Here is an 8,392-nt window from a genome sequence, read left to right as displayed (position 1 = left end):
GGAGACAAGACAAAGACTCCTTCTCCTCCTCCGGCTCCTTCCTATTTATTCCGTAACTGTAAACCCCTTACCTTTTGACTCTACGATCTTACCTGACCTTTCTTCTTACTTCCTTCATAGGGTTTGTTTCGGTTGAGTAAGTAGCTGGCCGAGGAGAGGATTTAATTGACTCAATCAACTGTAAAGAAAGGATCTGAATTAGAATCATTTAGTTAGTAGGTAGCTGAAGAAGGAAGAATCAAAGAATCAGACAAAAGACAATTCTATTGCTTAACCGGTGAGGAAATGAGCTATTTCACCGGACCCTACTACTATTTACCATAAGTTATTGAAGGAGGTAAACAAGGGAAAGCCGAAGCGAATCATTAGACTAATCCTATTTCTTTCACTAATTCGACTGACTCAACCTTATACCTTTGACTGATCTCGGTCTCTTCTCTTTGACTGTAAGAAAGATGAATGCGAGACTTCCCCTAGCTAGGCTTCGTTCTCTGATCTCCTTGATTGATGAACTAACTCGCTCTGATCCTTGATTTCACTCTTTGTTTTACTACTCTCCTGCCCACTGTAAAGACTTAGGATTCATTCCCCTATTCCTTCTGCTCATTAACCTATTCGTATTGAATAGACTTTCTTGTAAACTTATGACCCTGCTGACCCTGCCTCTTCACCAGTATTAGCATTACCTTCAGTTCGTGTTCTTTCCTATCTGTAAACTAAGACTCTTTTTCTGTATGAGTTATTATAAGGAAGTGATTGTTCACCTCTGCCTTCTTTCACTCTTGCCCAAGCAATGGAAATAGGCTGGGTTGGATGATCCGCTCCTTCCCCTCGGCTTCTTGATCTTCCCCTTCACTCCTTGCTTGCTTTCACTCTTTACTTTAGGACCATGAATTAAAAAAAGCTATCTTTCCCTTATTTTTTTTTTTTTGGATAAAATGTTATCCTCTCCCCATTTTTTTTTTGGCTAAAATGTAGTGGAGGTAATTAATTAACTATTAAGTCAATCCTCCCCATTCATTCTCTGATCCTTGAACTGTAAAAGAGAAATACTCCTTCCTTACTTATTCATTCTCTTCTCAATAACTACTTAACCTTTCCCAATTCATTATTTCTTTCACTCCTTTTATTCTTTCTCCTTCACTACTCAATAACTTAACTTGTCTTGTGCCTATTTCTTCGGTAAACTCTTTAACCTTTCCAGAGTCAGTAAAGGATATTCTTTCTCCGGGCGGAACCTAAACCTGATTTGACTCATGAACCTCGTAACCAAGGCAAGGGTTTAACTATTAACTATTCTAGAAGAAGGTAAAGCTATTTTACGGTCTCTTTCTTTCCCTTTATTCTCTTCCTATGAAATCTGTCACCTCTATTCCTTCCCTTCGCTACTTCCCCTTCCCCGTAACCTTCCTTCTTTCAGGGTAAGCTAAGAAACTGAAAGAGAAGTTCAATCACTTCTACTACTATTTATTCTTGAACAGTAAACTGGGGCGAGAGTTTACGACCAGACTGTCCCTTCTTTCTTTGACTTCTCTACAACAAGGTCTCATGGCTGAGCCCATTCACCTGAACCTGGTAACCCTATTCAGTCAGTCAAAGAGGAAGTGTTTGACACGAGAGCTCATTCACCTCTATTCCTTTACCTTATTGAATGAGGGAAAGCACTCTCTTTTCTTGAACAAGGTAAAGCTAGAGAAGAATGTATTCCTTTACCAATTCTAAATCATCAGAGAAAGACTAGATGCATTCTCCGGGGAACCTATAATGACGTTGTTGCCTTATTGAAGGAGTTAGCTGCTTTTCAAGACTCAACCAACAGGGGACAAGATTCTTTCTCCTATACTTTCTTCAAACACGAGGTAAACTAATGAATTGACTTTACTCTCTCCTCTCTCTGATTTCGTTGTCAAAGAAGACTTTCGATTCCTTCTCTGTAACCTTTTCCTCTATTACTGGATTGGCAGGGTACGCTGGCCGGGCCGATTCATTCTACTTCTCTTTCTCTGTTCTTTATCTGGACTATTACTGATGAACCTCGGTAAATGGATAGGCTGGCTGAGAAGAGGGTCTTGATCCTGAACCGTAACCTGACTGATTGAACTTGAACGATTAGCTGATGAACCTGAATCTATGTCGTATGGTCTCATTTCATTGCTTCGCTCCTTCACCTGAAGAGAATGAAAGGAAAGAAGGTAAAGGAAAGAGGAATGGAATCAACAAACACAAATTATCCTGTACTTTAGAGAATGAAAGAAATAAGAAGAAACCAAAAAGAGAAAGCCGAACCAACCCCCTTTTAACCCTTTTCCTTCCTCCGCCTGAACTGTCAAAGAGAAGGAACTACTCTACATTCTCCTTTTCTTTCTATGTATTCAATCAATCAAACAAGGACTCTTTCTTTCATACTCACTGTGTAACCTCAATCAATCACTACTGACCCTTCAGCCAGCTTCTGTTCTGATTCATGATCTTTAACTACGAATACTGAACCTGCTTGCCCTGCCCCTCTCTCTCCTCTCCCCTTTACAATCTCGCCGCTTCGCTTCGAGTCGAGCTGCTTGCTTTGCTTGCTTTGTTTGCTTGGCCCCTTTACCTTTCTTTTACTCTTCCTGCCTGTAAGAGAGATGTATTCTCTGCTGCCTGCCTTCTTTGGCTGTTCGTTCTCCCTATGTATTCTTTCTAATGGACTTGACTGGACTCTCCTCTCTCTCTTGTAAACTCATTAACCTTTTCCTTCAAAGAAAGACTCTTTGCTCGTCTTGCCTTGTTCTCGCATATTCTATTCATTCTCCTGAACTAACTCCGTAACCTTATTTAGAAAAGAGAGAGAGAGCAGCATTCTCCTTGCACTCCGTACGTAACCTAACCTATCCTAATAGCCCCTTTTACTTACTGTTGGAAAGCCTAAAGTCAGATGTGAAACTAAACGAACTTCACTCCTGCTCCTGACCTACTCTACTCCTTTATCTTTCTTCTCTTTTACTGTTCTAGAAGGTAGAGGAAAGCCGAAACTCAGGATTCCTTCACTACTGAACGATTGACTATCCTATCCGAGTTTACAGTCTTTGTTTGTTTGACGTTAGACTCTCTCTCAAGCTCATACTGATTGAACTCCGTAAACTCAATCACCTATTTATTCTTTCTCCTTTCGCTACTTACTTACTTTGACTGATTGAATGAGGTAAAGCAATTCAATTGCCTTTTCTTTTCCTCTATGCTATGACCTTCCCTTATTGAGAACTGGGTAAATGGGGTTCTTTCCGTCCGTCCTGTCCTGGCCTGTTTCGTATGTCTCATTGCTGCGCTCCTCTTTCTTTATTCTTGAATGAGACTGAACTACTGAACATATAGATTTTATTGCCTGCTGAACCTTAACTTGACCTCTATGCTATTATTTATTTATTACTTGATTACCTGACCTTGCCGAGCTAGCTTTGTTTTCTTTGTTTTATTCCCTGATTGACCTTTAAAAGATTAATATTCTCGATTCATTCTCTTCCCTATCAAAGATCACTAATCAAGATGGATTCGAGTTCACTTAAAGTAAATCCGAAACATGAATGAGAGTGAACTTGAAGTAAATCCTCAAGAAGAATCAATTCGAGTTCACTATCAGTCAATCCAAAAGATGAATGAGACTTAACTTAAAGTAAATCCTCACTATTCTTTCATTCTTTCTTTCTCTTTCTCTTTCTCTTCTCTTTCTTTAACTCTTGAACAAGGTAATTTGTAAGTTAATCCTCAACTGCTTATTCATTCGACTGAACCTCTCCAACTGGGCTTGGCTGATCTTACCTCCGGAACTTATTGATTCAAAGACTAGGTAGTAAAGCATATTCAATTAATTTGTTCTCTTCTCGAGTTTGTTATTCAATCCGGAACTGTAAACAAAGCAAAGACTGAAGATTGATTCTCCTTCTTTCCCAAGGTAAAAGCCAAAGAGAGCCGAAAACCTGAAACCCTTATTCCTTCTTTCACTTGGTAGTAAAGCAATTCAATTGCCTTTTCCTTCTTTAACTCTCTTTGACTCTCTTCCTCAGTACTTACTCATTCAGCTTTTCCGATCGATATTACCTTCCCTTTGCCTATTTATTCATTGTAACCAAAGACTGTCGATGAATGATAGTTTGTTTACGAACTGAACTCCTCTTCTTGAACGGTAACTAAGCCGAAAGATTAATGATCTTGATTGTGAACTCGGTAAAGCTATTTCATTGCCTTCACTTAACTTCTCCCGGATTGAACTGTAAAAAAAGAAGAAGAAAGATTAGAACAAGACATATGGCCGGCTGGTCTCTCTCTCATCTCTTCTTTCCTGAGCTTTCTTTAACTCCTTCCCCTTCAAAGACTCTTTCAGAAGGTCAAGCGCTATTTGATGAGAACCTTTTCTAACATTCCCTTTCAAAGACTGTAAACAAAGCCGAACCTCAACAAGATTAATTATCCTTCACCTTCTGATTCATTCGACTTCACTACTCTCCCTATCGGTCGGTCTCTTCTCTTTTCTTTCATCTCCCTTCGATCGGTAAATCAATTCCATTGCCTTCCCCTCGTCAACTCGAATTAATCTTTCGTTCTTGAATTAAGGAAGAAAAGATTTTTTATGGGAATATAATTATACGAGACAGTGTGCAGTTCTTGAATTAAGGAAGGAAAGACTCAAGATTCATTCTTTCTCTTCTCCTTCACCTTCTTTCACGGTAAACTAAGACTGAACTCAAGCAAGACTCCTTATTCATTCTTGATCTGATCCTGAACCTTCTTTCACAAGTCAAGACTCAACTAAAGATTTCTTCTTCTTCACTCGGATATTCAATCCTGAACCTTCTTTCACAGGGTAAACAGGACTATTCTTCTTTGACGATATTACCTGACCTGATTGAACTGTAAAAGATCAATATTCCCGATTCATTCGAGTTCACTGGAGGGAAAGACTCAACTCTCGATTCATGATCCTTCACTGTCAATCAAGACTCAAGAGAAAACAAGGTAAATAGGTTCATTCTGTAGCTAATGAATTTACTCGACTGAAGGGATGGAGGATGATTCTTTCTTTCACTCTTTTCCTCTCCTGTAAACAAAGCATATTCAATCAATTTACTCTCCCTTCACTGTCAAGACTCTCTCTCGATTCATTCTCGCATATGAAATCCTTTTCCTTCATTCTCCTTCACAGTCAGTCAAGACTCAACTCCTTCTTTTCCTCGGCTGGCTGGGTTGGAACGGAATTGGCTGGCTTCTCTCCTTCCCCTTTCTTTCTTGCTTGCTTGAACTATAAAAGATCAATACTCCTTCCTATTCATTCGACTCAACCTTTTCTGATATTCCTTGTAAACAAAGACTCAAGAGTTTACGAACTGAACTAACTACTGAACCTGCACCTCTTTATTCCCTCAAACACAAGGTAAAGCAGCAGGATGATCAGCTCAATCACCGGAACCTGCTTTCACTCCTCTCCTTTTAGGTCATTGAACAAGGGAAAGTCGCAACATTCTCCTTAGCTCAATAACTTGTCCCTATTTATTCTTTCACAAGGTAAATAGGTTAAAGCATCTTCTTTCTTTCCTTTCCTTTAGGGTCTCATTGCTTCGAGCCTCTTTATTCAAAGACTCGGTAAATGGGTTCATTAGCTAATGAATTGACTCTCCCTGATGGAACTGACAAAGAGGAAGAAAGATTAATTCCCCTTTATTTCGTTCCGTTCTTGTGAGTTATTCTCAGGAAGTGATTGTGAACAGTCAGTCAAGACTCAAGAGAAAACCTGCCCCTGAACCGATATTACCTGACGGATTGAACTCAAACACTCGGTAAATAGGCTGGCTGGCTTGGCTTCTGTCCTTTTCTTTTCCGATATTCCCTTCTCTTATTTCACGAGGTAAATAGGTGAAGTAGCTCTTTGATTGAATTTGATTCTGCAAGACTCTGGAAATGAGAGAGAAAGAAAGAAAGATTTGCTCATGAACCTGAACCCCTTTTCCTATTTATTCTTGAATGGTAAAAGAGAAATACTCTCAATTAGTTCTTGATCTTCTCCTTTCTTGTTTGATTTCTTGCTTGCTGGGTTGGAAGGAAGGAGTTAGCAGCTTGACAGTCGAGCTACTCTACTCTACTCTACTTACTCATGAACCTCTATGACCTGAGCTACTGAACCTGCCTACCTCTGAACCTCTATTCCCTGAGCTACAAGCTACTGAACCTATTTATTCTTGAACTTATCTTTCTCCTTTCTTTCTTTCTTGCTGGGTTGGAAGGAACTGGCTTGCTTGCTTTCACTCCTTCCCCTCTATTCCCTTCTTATTCTTGAACAGTAAACTCTCACTCACTCTCCTGTAAACAAATGAAAGGATGTTCGCTTCGCACCTGAACCTCGGCTGATCTTACCTCATTCACCCTTGTCAAATCATTGATTTTTTAGGCTTTATTGGTAAATAGGTGTTTGTTTCTTTCACGCACGAGGTAAATAGGTTCAGTAGCTCTTCTCGGGGTAGCATCGCCCAGGCCAGGTTGAGAAGAAAGGTCAGGGAATATATAGAGTCAAAGGAAGAAGATGAAGACAGAGTCAACTCGGTAAATAGGTAGGTGTTTGGTTCTTGATCCTGAAAGTGATTGAACAAGGTAAAAGACAGAGCAATACTTCTTATTAATGAGACTGAACTACTGACCCTTCTTGAACTGTAAGAAAAGAATCAGGTCAAGCTCCTTCACCTATTCTAATTGAATTGACTCTTTTGTAAACGAAGGAAGAAAGACTCAACCTGAACCTATTTATTCTTTCACTTTGAACTCGGTCTCTTCTCTATTCTTTCCCTTCCCTTATTTATTGAGGTAAAGCTGCTAATGAATTGACTCTCTCTCCCTGAACTGTAAAAGAAGAAGAAAGATTAGAACAAGACATATGGTCGGTTTGTCTCTCATCTATTCTTTCCCTTCAAACAGTCTTTGACTCTCTCTCCCTGATGGAACTGTAACCAAAGACGAAACAAGAATTCCCCTGAACCTCTCCAACTCGTCTTCTTCCTTTACCTATTTATTCATTCATGAGGTAAAGCAGCTAATTTAATGAATTGACTCTCTCTCCCTTATTCATCAAGTCAAGACTCAACTAAAGCTTAATTAGACTTTACAGTTCAAGAAAGAGTAAATGAATTAGCAGCTTTGAAAGACGAAACCGAAAAAGAGCTAGCTACTGAACCTGAACCTAAACCTATCCTTTCTTTACCTTGGCTGCTTTGAAAAACGAAACAAACAAATAAAAGAAAGATTTGCTCATTCACCTGCCCTTGAACCTCGTAATCTCGGTAAAGTGTCTTCGCCCCTGAACCTGAAAGTGTTTCAAGGAAAGACTCAAGATTCATTCTTTAACTGATCTTGATCCTGAACCTACCCCTGAAAGTGTTGAAAGTCTTCACTCCTTATTCATCATGATCCTTTTATTCATCATTCTTCTTTTCCTATTTATTCTTGAACAATAAACAAAGACTCTGATCCTTCCCTTCGCTACTGAACCTGCCTGCCCCTGAACCTCTATTCCTTGAGCTACTAGCTACTGAACCTATTTATTCTTGAACTTCTCTTTCTCCTTTCTTTCTTGCTTTCACTCTTTTACTCGACACTGTAAGAAAGATTAATTCGAGTTGACTCCTCTCCCTATTTTTTCTGTCATTGAACTCAAACACAAGGGAAATAGGTTCATTCAGTAGCTCTTTTCTTTCACTATTCTTTCACGAGGTAAATAGGTGGTTAAAGGATCTTCTGTCCTTTACTTTACGGTCTCACTGCTTCGCTCCTTTTCCTCTCCCTTGAACGAACTGTAAACACTCCTTATTCATTCGACAGATTTCACAAGGTAAAAGACAAAGAGAAAGGCAAGACTCAACTCCTTATTAATTATCTTTCACTATTGAACCTGAACCTATTTATTCTTGAACTGATTTTTCTCCTCTCCCTATTTATTGGTTTCGTTGCTTCGCTCATTCGCCTCTACACCTCGGGCTCATTGCTTCGCTCCTCTCCCTACTGATTCATTCCACTTTTCCGATATTCCCTATTTTTGCTTTCATTTCACTCTGCTTCACTCAATCACTTGTCCCTTCTTTCACTCAGTAAATAGGTGTTTACATCTTCCGGACTGCTATCCTTTTTCTTATACAGGAAGAGGTNTGTTTGTTTGGTTCTTTCTCCTTCACCTTCTGGAACTGTAAAGTGGTTCAGTAGCTAATTCATTGACTCTCCGTTTACTGTAAAAGATAAATACTCCCGATTAATTCTCGCATATTCAATCCTGTCCATGATTTCCCCTATTCTCTATTGGTCTCTTTTCTTTCTCTTCACCTTTCTTTCACTATAAACTCTTTTTCTGACTGATAAGGCTTCCTGATCTTACCTCATTCAC

This window comes from Cucurbita maxima, unplaced genomic scaffold, assembly GCF_002738345.1.
Source record: "Cucurbita maxima cultivar Rimu unplaced genomic scaffold, Cmax_1.0 Cma_Scf00001, whole genome shotgun sequence".
NCBI classification, from domain to species: domain Eukaryota; kingdom Viridiplantae; phylum Streptophyta; class Magnoliopsida; order Cucurbitales; family Cucurbitaceae; genus Cucurbita; species Cucurbita maxima.
This window is presented reverse-complemented; position numbering follows the sequence as displayed.